General features: G+C 42.5%; 2 long non-coding RNA genes across 3 annotated transcripts in view; one reads left to right on the plus strand and one right to left on the minus strand.

Moving 5' to 3' along the window:
- LOC146891923 (uncharacterized) overlaps positions 1–7903 on the minus strand; it is a 47399-nt gene extending 39496 nt beyond the window's left edge. The window contains exons 1-2 of one of the 2 annotated variants that reach the window (XR_015004942.2): positions 7373–7903; positions 1524–1649 (exon numbers count right to left, since the gene is read on the minus strand). This is a non-coding gene — a long non-coding RNA (uncharacterized LOC146891923). The remainder of the gene's footprint in view (positions 1–1523; positions 1650–7372) is intronic. The other variant, XR_015004943.2, reaches the window with a different exon arrangement.
- Positions 7904–10631: 2728 nt separating this feature from the next.
- Positions 10632–11909, plus strand: LOC146891924 (uncharacterized). Its single transcript, XR_015004944.2, has 2 exons — positions 10632–10883; positions 11419–11909. It is a non-coding gene; the product is annotated as an uncharacterized LOC146891924 (long non-coding RNA).
- The last annotated feature ends 1883 nt before the right edge of the window (positions 11910–13792 follow it).

Consider the following 13792-nt stretch of genomic DNA (forward strand, 5'->3'; position numbering starts at 1 on the left):
CTTCTTGACTGTGGGTGTGGCCAGCTGCCCTGAGCTCCTACCATGAGGACTCTATGCCAGAACCAGGAGCCGAAATTAGCCCCCCTCCCTTAAGACGCTATTGTTATTACACTCTATCATAGCAAAAACAAGTAGCTAACACAATAGCATAAAATAGAAGACACTGTTCTTCGTTTGGAAAATGAAATAAGTGTTTAAATACATACTAAGACTTTTAAATGCATTAAGACACAAATGTTTTTGGGGGAGGGAAATGCTGCTTTATGCATCTGAAACTAAAATAATTGAACCAAAGGGTTAACTTTACAACACCAAGACACACCAAGTAAATTCAGAGCACAAGACCCAGGGAGCAGCGATTTCCTAACTGAAAGAAAAAAATGTCTTTTGTTTATTTTACTCATGATCTGTAGAAAATCATTAAGATGAACAAAGCCAGGCTTCCACCTGAACAATACTTATTCAAATTATCCAATTCATAATAAGTACTTCAAAGCGATAGTCTGTCATTTAAATACATTTCTTAATTTTGTTGGTTTTCCTCATAATTCAAATCACCGAATTTATCGTTGAATTTATCCACCATTTTATAAAAAGAGAACAATACAAAAACATTCTAGCCCTTGAGAAAATTAGTTCGCTTCTAAAGCTGCATTTTTCTTTCTGCTCCCAAATTTACATTTCCAGTGTTACTCTTTATCTCCTTATGAATGTAAAAGTGGAATGTGAGCTCTAGACCGTCTACTTTGCGCACCCTACAAGCATGAGCTTATCTGAGTCTTAAGCTCTGTATTTAGGCGGTTAAGACAGATTTGGTTGGACTTCACATGTTTAAAGAACACTGTTCTAATTCTCAGAATGTTTTTCTATCCCAGTCATGAGTTTGGTTTTAAATATGTAATTTTAAAACTTGTTAGCCTGAATTTGGCAACACGGTTAGTGTTGTCAATTTGACAGATTCGAGAATTATCTGAGAGACAGGACTTTGGGCATTTTTATAGGGGACCATCTTGATTGGGTTGATTGAACTGTGACAACCCCCTTCCCACTGTGGGCCCCACCACTCCCTGCCTGGGATCCTGGGTTATGTAAATGGAGAAGGAGAGCAGACATCCATCACCCCCTGCTTCCTGGTTACCAATATGATGTGAGCAGCTGCTTCATGCTCCCATAGTCTTGACATCTCTGCCATGATGGACCATATCCTTGGACTCAGAGCCAGACAAAAGCCTTTCTCCATTAAATTGTTTTTGTTGGAGTATTTTATCACAGTGGCGGAAGAAAAGTTAAGACAGAATTTTTTAAATTATTGTTTTGTTTTGTGGTACTGGGGGTTGAACCAGAACCTTGCATGTGCTTACTTTACCACTGAACTGTATCCCCAGGAATGGTTTGTAGCCTCTAGTCACCGTTATACTCCTTTTGTATCATGAAACACTCCACATTTAAGCCTAACATTAGCAGACTTCATCCATATCATTTCACCTGAAACAAGATAGAATAACCCAACACTTCCACTTTACCTGGCAATGAGAAAAAACATTCACGCGAATACGTTGCTCGCTGATTATCTGATCCATGTCATCTGCCAATCACAGCACAGTGTTCTGCTCCCTGCTGTCTCTTCGATTCCTAAAGATCTAAGCGAACTGTAAGGTAATGATTTTAAGTCAGGAAATAGACTCAAAACATTAGGAATGCTATCTGACTCTTTCTTCCAGACAAGATAATTTACATTGTTCAATATTAAGCCAAATGGCTCATACCCTCCACTGAAAAGCACACGGAGCTTAGGAAGACGAAGATAGTGGCTGGGAGGATGCACTGCAGGTTCAAGCTGTAGAAGTGTCCAAATAGATGGGTAGCAGGAGAAAGGACGGCGTTTGATAGGAGCAAGGAGGACATCCCAGAGACAGGAGATCCAACAGAGTCTCAAGTAAATATTTTCTGATGGTGATGGGAAGGAAAGGTGAAAAACTTGGACGAACTCTAACTAGCCCACGAGACTCTGGAGTCATGTTGGGTCTGAGCCTTCTGTTCATTTTTCATACCTTCCCATCAACAGGTGTTGATGTGCGGGGCTGGATGTGTTTAATATGGTCAAGGATGGGCTAGCAGAGCACCGTGGAGATGAAGACAAAGGCACTTTAGGTCATGCCCTCAAGTCCACTCATTGGCATTGATTTAGACGGTCCTGATTTGGAGAGATTATTTCTTCCAACAGTTATTTTCTTTCTTTCTTTTCCTTGTCCCCAATCTTTTGAAAGAATTTCACACTATTTTTTCAACCATACATACGATATATAGCACATGCAATCAGTACTATATTGTGCATAGTATGTTTCATGTCTAATAACACATGCAATGTACCATATGAAGTTGCAGTTATCTACTAGGATCAATGGATTATGCAACATGTACTGAGAATGACAGTTGTATGACCTTCCCAATGAAGATGTGAGCTAATGTCTGTCCATGCCAGATAGGGCTCTCATGGCAGGCCAAAGAAACAATTCCACACCCACTCAGCTTAGTGAACTGGGAGCTTGTTGGAGTGACTGACATAGCATGGGAGACTCAGAGGTAGCTGTGTGACCAAAGAGCCTACCCAAGCATGGATGGCCACTGAAGAAAGCTGTATTCCCTTGATCTCTGTGAACAGTTCGGGAGGAGAGATTCCTATTTCCAGCACTTGTTCCTACTGTTGCAACTGTGTGAAGTTTGTGTTTCATTTTCTTAAGAGGTGAGGCCTGTAGGTTTTGTTTACTTTCTGAGTCTAGGAAAGCCTCTCCTGCCGCTATAAGGGAGTGTCTGAATTTGGAGGAAATTGCAGAAAAATGATCTTGAGCCAGGGACCAGAGTTCTTGATTTTGTCACATAAGCCTCCTAGCCCCAAGTACATACTATGGTATTGAATGTTTTCTATTTTCGGCTTGGGAAAAAGTACTGTGACTGCAGTAGAGCAGGGCTGGCAGACTGGCCAGTTCTAGGCATGGTCATCTAAAATGCAGAGCCCCATATGGTAATTCTAGGTCGTTACCCTAAGCTAAACAGGCCCCGCTTTACTTAACAATTCTATTTAACTGTATTTTGGAAAACAAACTTAGTTCTCCAAATAAACATTTGGTTGGCAGAGATACACCGAAGGCCTTATCACAGAGTGAGAAGGTGACTTCCGTATGTCCCCCCTGAGTTAGTGGTGAGGGTACAGTGTCACAAGGTGCTGACACACGTCTGGCATCAGCAGTACAAAGAATGGAAAATACAGAGAGAGAGCGGCAGGAAGTATAATAGGAAAGAACTAAAACGGAGGTCAAAATAGCAAAGAGAACAGAAAACCAAAATGCATTCCTTCTGCTCAGAAAGGCAGTGTTTACACTGAAGACCACTCCTCTCTCCTCGCTCACTCATTTTTCAGCTTTGAAGACCAAATGGGATAATTGTGAACAAAAGCAGAGAAGCATACCTCCGAGTGTCAGGAGCCAGTTTTTGCCTGAATTATATATGCATGTCTTGTGAGAGAAAGAAAGAGCCAGAAGGATGAGTTAGCTATGCCCTGGGGAGCTCCTGGCTAGCCAGACTAAGATGGTGGTAATGTGGTGGAAAGAACGCAGAGAAGGACCATGATGTGTGCGCTGTGCAAGTGTGCACAGACACGGTTCTCAACAGTCTCATCGAGGGCAGTCGCTTGTAGCTTTGTTTTTGTTTTTAATGGAGTACGGGTTAGGATGTGAAGTATGCGTGTGTGTTAGCTATAAAAGAAGATGCCAAATATAAGGTCTGGAGTAAATCCCGCACCTACTGGCGGGAAGGGCGCATCTACACTGCCTAGCAACATGGCCACAATTGCTACCCAGAACCTCTGCAAGCTCCATAGGAGGGAAAGGTGAGCCAAGGTGCAGAATACATCTATAATTCACGCCAGGTCTGCGCTCAGCTAGAGTTTTTACCAAAGTCTCACAGGCAAATGGAAAATGTTTGCAAATATCTGAGATGAGCACGGAAACATCATTATCTAGGATCTAAATACCAAAGTCTGCGCATTTTTAATTTTGGCAAAGTGGACGATTCCCTTCCTCTCTGCCACCCATAAGGTGCCTAAGACTCACAAGCATCTGCTGGCAGTAAGGAGACGGGAGAGGATTGCTGGACAGAGAGGGGGTGACATTGGAAAACCTGCAATTATCTGCGAATTCCATTGGAATCCAACAGCTGTATTTGGAATACACAGACACACTTAACAAAACAACAGTAGTGGGGTACATACATACAAAATTACGTGTTTATTTTTTGTTGAGACTTTCTTTGTGCATAACATTTTCACTGACTTTTTTTTTTTTGAGCCCGTGAGAAGAATCACATTATGCTTATTAAAAATATGTGTGTTTCTGGAGGGATATGCATTCCTATAACCTTCATTATGATGCTCTTAATTAACCAATATGCTTCATAATAAAGTATCTAGCTGTCACTAAAATCAACACTTTTCAGTTATTAATAGATTAAGGAAAGAATGTTAATTTCTTCAAGCTCCATTTCATTTGGTCTCATTACTTCAGGAGCCAGATGGTTACAGGGCTGGACCTGTCAACAGTTACTGTGAGGAAGAATACATTGAGAAACACCAAACCCAAGCACAAATAACAGGCGAAAAACGGATAAGGCGGTAGCCAGGCACCATGTGCAGGGCAGGGCAGAAAGTTATCCTGACAATAAATAAAATTATGAATCAGATGCATTCTAATTGAGGTTTTGAACAAATGCCCAACTTTTTCTTCCCTTTTCCCACCACGTTTTTTTCTCCCCCAAATAACCGCCAAGCGGGGTTCCAGCTGTGCGCCAAACCACTCGCCATTTTTCAAGCGCCTGACTATTTCTCTTATCTCTCGGGCTGCCAGAATTTGACAGTTCTCCTACACTGGTGGTTGATTGATGATGTCAACTTAGAGGAGACAGTCCCACCAGCAGCCAATTTTTTCAAGATGTTTTCTTCTTTGATTTTTAAAAATTCCCCTCTGAGCGATTAAGAAAGCTGTCTCTCTGAAGGGCACCTCCAGCCTGGCTCTTTCCGAGAGTCTCACCCTGTTTGCAGACCACAGATGGGTGAGGTAGTTGCTCCTCATATCCTGCACATTGGCTGAAACTAATCCCTAAGTTTCCCACCATCTCAGAGTGCACAGCATTCAGCAATTCTGTTATCTCATACACAGACATGCTCAAAGCACAGACAGATGCTGGCATCTTAGAACACGGTTTTGTTGAATTTCTGTGCTCTGACTATGCCAGTTTCTGCTACCTGACAAATAAGGTCACCGTGTTCTCCTTGTGAAGTATTTGTTCAAGTGTGAAGTGTTACATAACTTGCATTCCTCTACCATAATTGTTGCTCATGGACACCATTCTGTCTCTACTCATTCTTAATCCCAGATATGGAAACATCTGCCCCCTAGTGGACAGGAAACAATTTGCAAGCAGCTTCTCCCCTACCCTGTCCTCCACGCCCCGCCCCCCACCAAGCCCCTGTAAAGGGTGAGACTCAAATAACACAGACTTGCTGAACATTAATAAGCACCTACAAGTCTCACAATGGAAGATTAATGATCTTCAGGACTTAAATAAATTGTAGAGTTTTTTTTTTTATCCAAACGTTGCATCTTAGAAATTACAGATTCAAGAACTTATTCGATGCCAGGTTCTAACCAACACCTAACCTGTTCCAAATTTGCAATCGGATGACTCAATAAAATTCAAACGGCCTTTCGACTATGAATCATATCAAATTAATTGCAGGGCCATCAACTTATTAATCAAGAGGTTCATTCACTCATCCAATCATGTCCTCACATAGTGTAGCGTTATGGAGAGACCAGCCACCGCAATAAACAATGGGGACACCCGAAGAGCAAACATATCTCTAGCCAGCAGTTCCTTTCAGCAATATTTTCAACTTTTCCAGGAAATGAACTTTTACTTAAATAACCAATGTGGGAAGCATGCTTAAGATTTACTTAGCATTCATTATGACTAAAAGAAATTTTCTTTTAGAATATGTCTTCCCTATATAGGGAGAAAAATCCTTACACATTATTCTCTTATCTGAACTGCTGATGTGTACCTGAAAAGGGAAAGAATGCAGCTAAAGCCTAAGGGAAATTCTGGGAGATCCTAAGAGAACAATTACGTGTGCTTCTTACCATCTCTCTTTAAAATACGGAAGCATCGCCAGTCTCTTCCATGTTTAGTCAGTCCAGGTTAGCTGAGGCTGGGAGTCCTTACCTTTTAAGTTAACATACAGTGCCTTAAACAACTAAACAGTGTGTTATGACTTTAGGCTGATATGCCCTGTCGCCTGGGTATCCTGTCCCTTCTTTTAAGAGACAAGCTCCGCCCACTCCCAATCTCTCGCTTCCTGATCTCTGCTCTCTCCCCTTCTCTCTCTCTCTCTCTCTCTCCCCCCCCTCCACCGCCCCAGCCCCGTGTCCCCCACCCTCCTGAAGAGGCAGCTTTCTGTCTCTCTCCCCCTTCCCTTTTTCTCTCTCCTCTTCCTTCTCTCTATCTCTCTTTGTCCTTCTATTTCTCTCTCTTTCTCTCCTTACCCCCCTACCATTATACCTCTCAATACCCACTAAATAAACTCTCTATACGCAAACTCTCTCTGAGTGGCCTGCATGCTGTATCTGTCTGCCCCATATCCACCGCGGTCCCCCACACTAGCACTGTAACCTGCCAGGGTCACTGGTGCAGTAAATCATAACACAGTAGTGTTTAGGCTTTCATCCTTGTCCTCAAATTCCTCAGTACTAGTTTTTTAAGAAATTATAAAGCAGTTAGTTGTAAATTAATGACAGTAGCTGTGTATCTATTCCCAATTACCTAGGAAACAGAAGCCTGAGCAACATACAAAAGATATGATCTCAAACAATTAATTAATGGTTAAGAACACTGGTTCTTGGACACATTCCTACACTGAGGACATGAAGACCATCCCAAGCCTAAACTGTTAGTAATGAAGTTTTTTGTTGTTGTTGTTCTTTGTTTTGTTTGTTTTTGTTTCAAGAGCGACTTTCAGAACAAGAAACAGCTCGTGAGAAGTACATTTCTCCTCTCAGGATTTAAAGTGGTCATAGATCCATTGAGTGCTTGGACAAGCAACGACTATTCTTCCCTCTAGCATGCCCCACTTAACCGAATAGACAAATGTTAATTGTTAACTTGTCACTGAATTCCAAACACTAACAGAAACCAGAAAGTCCACCATCGTGGCCTCAGCAAGCCTTTTTGCTCTTCTCCCATTGGCTGGCTGTGTTTGCGCTGAGCCCCTAAGTACTAGTCACTTGCATGGATAGAAAATGTCACTGACAATCGCACTTGCCTGAGTAAACACCGAAGACACGTGGGTCAGGCCCAGGAAACGTTTGTTTGCCATCGGGACTGAGTAGTCTCCTGGGAACGGTTCACTCTTCCAGAAGGAGAGAAGCTGGCATATTAAATTTACTTCAGTAAATAGCTCAGCATTGGACAGCTGGCTTCATCTTAAATCCGAGATATTGTTTGTCACTTGCATTCTCCCAGCCAAATGACCTTGAAGCCTAGAAAAGGGAAGCTCGTGGAGTAAACCAAATGAGCTATTTTCTTACAAGGTCCCCAGAGTCATTGGAAATGCAGAGTAGCTTGCATTATAATAAGAGCCAGGCGGTCCGCCACGGGGCAGTGTTCGCCCACCATGGCTGCAGCGCCCCCTTCCCATAAGCCACTTCGGTTGCCATCAAGCTTTCACTTCGGGAGCAAGATCAATTCCCCAAAGCGTCACACAGCAGCCAGAAGCAATGCCGCCCCAGGCTGGTGGGATTAGACACTCGGAACAACGGATGCCGAGGGCTCAGATTCTCCTTGACAAGATCCTGCAACTGGAGCGGGAGCGAGGACTCAGTCCAAAAAGCTCCAAAAAGCTCCGAGCGGAGGATGAGGAGAGCTGGAGCAGCCTGTTGCTCCTTGAAAGGATGCACAGAACAGATCCTCCAAGGCTCTGCCAACTAAGCCCGGGAAGTGGAGACTGGAAGAAGGAAAGCCAGTCCAGCGTTTCACAGCTGGAAATAAGGCCAGGGACAATAAGGCCTCATTTTAACCTCAGGATGATGAAACTTGGGAATTAAAGCACAGTAGGCAGTAGGGGAGTTCTTTGACAAATGTTTTCAAAGGCGAACCATGACTTTTGTGTTTAGTCTGTCTCCTACAGTCAGACACTGAAATGGCAATTCTAGCTTTTCATCTGCTGTGCTGGAACTGGGAAAGTCTTCACCCAGGTCTTTTTTGATGCCATATTTTAAAAGTCCTGTGTGCAGTAGCTGTACCTCTTCAGCAGGCTGAGAAGTCCTGAACGTTCCCACAGTTTGACTAGATTTTGACTTGCGTTCTTACTATAAATGTCCATCTTCCCTTTTCTTAGCTTTTACTTAATAAAGCTTAAAATTATGAATTCTTTCACTGCCTCTCATCCCCAAGGAAATAAAAAATTTCTCTCGGCCTCTGGACAGTTTTACAGTCTAAGAAGGCCTTTCTCAAAAAAAAAAAAAATGCAGCCATGACAGAAGATGGTGACTGTCTTGGTTGCTGTTACATTGTGGTGACAGGTGTTCTATCCAATAAAAGGAACTCAAGGGCAGTAAGAAAGATTCTGGTTCATGATTGGGGGAAGTATGGGGTTAGAGTCTGTCATAGTTTATAGGTATGGAAGGTGCTAATTACACAGTACTGACCAGATAGCAGAAAAACATAGACTTGGGTCCTGGCTGTAGGCCTCAAGACCTAGTCCTGCTTGCCCATTTCTCTGAGTAGACCTCAAATCCTAAGGAATCCACAACATCCTCTAGACTGTGTCAGCGGCTGGGGATGTGACCCTGTGGGGAACGTTTCAAATTCGTAGCAGAACAATGACTCCTCCCTAGTGACCTTAAACACCTGCCTCAGCTCTTACCTACCTGGCTTATCTCATTGTTATCTAACTGAATTATTGTTATCGTCTGAGGCCTTCTGCTCAGAGCATTTACTAGCCTCTGTGCTAGCCTTACAGACTGATTACCATTTACCCAAGTGCCCCGAGAATGCGCTCTGAGTAGAAGCCTTGCTGTGCTCATTCCACGGTGAGAAACTGAGACTGGCAGGTTATGAAACTCATTTGTAGACAGAGGGCAAAGGCTCAGTAACCGTGTTGACTTTTCCTCATAGTCCAGCCTGCCACACTTGTGAGCCTCTCGCCGCAGCCTCCCTAGTGTTAGGTTACAGGCAAAAAACATTCAAAAAACATTGATGGTGACTAGACTCTCCCCACTTGGTAGCTTTTACTCTCCTGTTTGGACAATGTTGACCTTCTTCTGGTTACTACCGTTATTGAAGAAAAGCCATTATAAGCTTTCAGGGGCCAGTGTGGAATTTAATTCAGCAATTTGGTGGTACATTTCGGTGAAGTTTATCAGAACTCAGGCATTTCTAGAAGCCACACCTAAACGTGTTGGAAGCCATTGAAGAGAGGTTTTGACGAGTCTGTAAATATTTGTGAGTTTTTTACTGCTACTTTTTTCATGGCAGTTTGGTTTCTGTCTGAGGTATTTTTCCTTAGCATCTGCTCGCTCTCCCTTCCACACGAGTTCTCCCACACAGTTTACTCATGACACATTGTCTTTATATCAAATATTCTTCTTCCCTACTGAGCTGTGTTCTAGGGCTCCACTGTCACATCAATCATATTTGGAATCCTAAAAGGAGGTCTGACATACGCACATTTTTGAATTTATATAAATAAATCTGGGCAGTGTGTTGGGGGCTGAGTCTAGCACAAATGGAGGGCTTTAGTTTTGAAGAAGGAAAGCTCCTACTTTTTCCATGGCAGGTCAGGAAGCAGGAAGGATCCTACCATGGGCTGGCAGGCTTATCTCATACTATAGATCAAAGCCTCTGCCACAGCTACCTGGAAACATCTTGCTCACGAACCCACTTTGAAACGCCAATGGCCAGGCCACTTGTAGAATGGAATTCCTTTCCTATTTCTGATATAACTAATTGCAACAATATTGATGTTTTAACAAACCCATTTTCATATGGTTCTAAATATCAGAGCCCAATATCAGGTTATCACTTGGTTCTGTTTTGGTTTTGGCTAAAGTCAACGTGTCAGTAGGTCTCCTGTATTCCTTTGGGATCTCTGACGGAAAATCAATTTCCTTTTTGTCTCCAGCTTCTAGAAGCTACTTTTGTGTTTCGACTCATGGCTGCTTCCTACGTCTTTAACGCCTCGGAGGTAGCATTGCCTCAACCACCTCTAACTTATTTTCAGTGTCTTATTTCTTCTTCGTCTTGTCCTTATGATGATTCTTATGATCATACAGGGCCCACCCAAGTAATCCAGAATGATTCCTAGTAGAAGTTGTGTCTATAAACTTTACCTTTACCATATAAGGGGATTGGGTATGAACATCATGAGGAGATATTGTCAGATTGCCACAAATAATCTCTTTCTCATATTGATAGCAGAGGTAGTTGGAAAACTTGTTCAATTATCCTCCTTTTTTTTCTTTTTCTCTCCCTTTATTTCCTGCTTTCTACATGAAATTCGATGGCGTGATGAATGAAGAACCTCAGGTCCTAACGGGGACCATTGGCAGAAGGTTTGTTCTCCATCTCTGCCCTGAAATACAAATGTGATGCTTGTATCTTCAGCCACCAAGATGTGACGCAATCCTCAAGGACACTGTGGTCTAAATCAAGGCAGGGCAAAAGTCACTGTGGGAGATGTTCTAAAGTTAACACAGAATAATTTGAATTGTTTTGAAAAGGTTTGTAATGGAACACATCATTTAAGGAATCCCAAGAAACATAGTTCTCTCATGGTAAGAAAAAAAAAATGCACCACACCAAGTAGAACAGAGAATTTTTACAGGATCCTAGTTCCTACGTTTCTTTATACCAAATGCTGGGTGATTTCAGCTAAATTCGAAATTATGTTTGACAACTTAGTACATTCTGCCCAAAATGTTAGTGTATCTTAGAGGTGATCAGCAGTTGTCAACATCTGCAACTGAATGCACTTAGAACTTCACTTCTTCCTGGTGTGGGAGGTCCTTCTGTCTATGTGTTGCTTTTATTTGGTAATGAATAAAGAACTGCTTTGAACCTATGGCAGGGGAGAATAGAGCTAGGCAGGAAAAGCAAGGCTGAATGCTGGAAAAGAGAAGGGGAGAGTCAGAGAGAGGCCATGGAGCCGCTGGAGATAGATGCTGGGAACTACACGGTAAACCACAGCCACATGGTGATATACAGATTTATAGAAATGGGTTAAATTAATGTAAGAGTTAGCCAATAAGAAGCTAAAGCTAATGGGCCAAACAATGATTTAATTAATATGGTTTCTATATGATTATTTAGGGGCTAAGTGGCTGGGCACTAACAAGTGGCCCTCCTCCTACATCTTCTTCCTAGAACATCACTTCTTCCTGGAACAACACTTCTTCCTGGAACATCACTTCTTCCTTCCCCTGTGCCAGCATCAGACACGCAAAAAGATCACGGCACCTGGAACTGCTGTGGATCCCTTGAAACCTCAGTGTCTGAGCAAAGAGTTTTACCCACCCAAACTAAAAAGATGAAAAATGGGATACTCAGAAGGACTTTGCCTATATGCATTTTAAAATCTTCCATGTCAAAAGAAACCTCTCTTCTTTAATATAAACAGCGGACAAAATTAAATGCAAAAGAGTCTGCTAATGTGAGATTGAGATTCTCAGAGGAACATCAATTTTCCCACATTCCACACATTCTGAATATTAAGGCTTTGCATTTACAAGACTATCCAGTTCTGAAACATACACTATTTAAAACATGATGTGTTCAAATAAAAGGACGGGTAGTAAATCTCACTGTTTTGCTGTGTTTGATTACAAAGGGATCAACTGTTGATTGTGCAGGGTCTAATCAGTGTGAGAGCACATGGTCCACGCCTTTCATGTGCCCCTCCTTTCTTACAACCCCTTCCTCTAAAAGCTCTTGCAAGCTCATGGAGAAGTAAATGAGAGCAGGCGATTTGGTCCCTAACCCTGACTCACTCCGTGGCATAGGAGGTAGCGGGCAGATTGTAACTGTCATTAGCCAGCAGAGAGTTTACATAGCTTGCCCTTGAGTTGTTCAATAGCAAAGTAGGGACCTGATCTCACTCTGAGGTGATCTCCCCTTGTCAGAGAGTCAAAATGAGCAGTAAGTCAGATACCTTTTAAAACAACTCGCAATGCTGACAGAATCTGGGTCTGACTTTTCCTCACTAAGTTAGACTACACATACAGGAAACGAGACAGAGCCTAATACCATGAGTAGTTTATTGCAGGTGGGTATTATATCATATGAATTAAACACGCTGATGTAACCACCCTTCCCCGATTTTGGAGACAGGCACAGGGAATTTGCAGTAAAGGCGTTGTTGAATAACAATAGCTGCTTTCTGCATTCCTGCAGCCCCTCTTTCCCAGAGAGTTGAGAGCGCTTGTAAACAGGATCTCATTAATCTTCACACTTTCTCTATGTGGAGGGCGGTTTCAGCCATCATCACTCACATCTTTATCAACACGGTAACAGTTGCCTGCAGAGTGGCTAAGCACCTTGCCCAAGGTCACCGAGGGAGTGAGTGGCAAAGCCAAGAATAAAACTCAGGGCTTTGACCTTCCAGTTCAGTATTCTCTCCAGGAGGCCACACTGAAGTAAGAACAGTTTCTTACATGCATATTCATAAATCTCCCAAGAAAAATTGACCATTTTTCAATATTTTCATGAGCTGAACTTTTATACTAATTGGTGATGGTTTAATATAAATTCCAATGGCTCAAAAAAATGGACGGAGAAATAAATACTGAACTTCTATTAAAACTGCATTCAGACCTCATTCTCTGAACCTCAGTAGTCACCTAGATGACCAGCAGTTGCCTGTGCATGCTCCTTAGGAGAACAAGGTGAAAGAGCTGAGGAACAGGCAGCAGCCATGCATACTGTGAAGACCCTTAGGCAACCAGTACACTCTCACTTCTCCCAGAACTGGAGGTGGGGGGAGGCCAGGATGTACGTCAGCATACATTGTCATATTTTCTTACAGTTTATTGTTTGCTAGGCATGTCCCAAACCTAGGGTAGTTTGTGGTCTATCATTAAAGCATGGAAATCCATATACACAGTGTCCGGGGAGAGAGAAATCCATAGATAGCACGGTCTGCGGTCATTAGACAAGACTAGACCAAGCTCCAGGCCTTCAAGGGTCTTGCCTAACCCATGAGGTTTGATTTCAAACATGGTGTCACCTATTCCTGGGCTGTTCCTCTAATCTGCATAATGGACATGTTCCCATCTCCAGCCATTAGCTGCTCTGTTACTTCTTAGAGAAGTCTCCCTGGTTGTTAATCATGGAACCCCCTATGTCTCCTCAGTAGTTTTTATCTCAGTTGGCATAATATTGGTGTTTGTTACCTAGCTTAGAATTTGTGTTCTTCTCTGAACTGTGTGCTTTCGTGGAAAGTAATGACTCTCTAATAAGATTCACTCGGTATGGACATGGTGGCTGAATGGAGCCTCCTAGCTTCTGTTTTCTCTCTTGATGACTGCCTCTTAGGATTGTGGTGAGAAATGAACGCATGATTTCTGTCAAATGGACGAGCACCACGACAGGTTCTTAAGTTTAATAAATGACAACCTAAAAGTAACATTAAATGTCTACACAACTAGTGATTCAGAAATGATTATTTTGTCAAGTGGATATTTTTATG

Source organism: Myodes glareolus, chromosome 14, assembly GCF_982192425.1.
Source record: "Myodes glareolus chromosome 14, mMyoGla1.1, whole genome shotgun sequence".
NCBI classification, from domain to species: Eukaryota; Metazoa; Chordata; class Mammalia; order Rodentia; family Cricetidae; genus Myodes; species Myodes glareolus.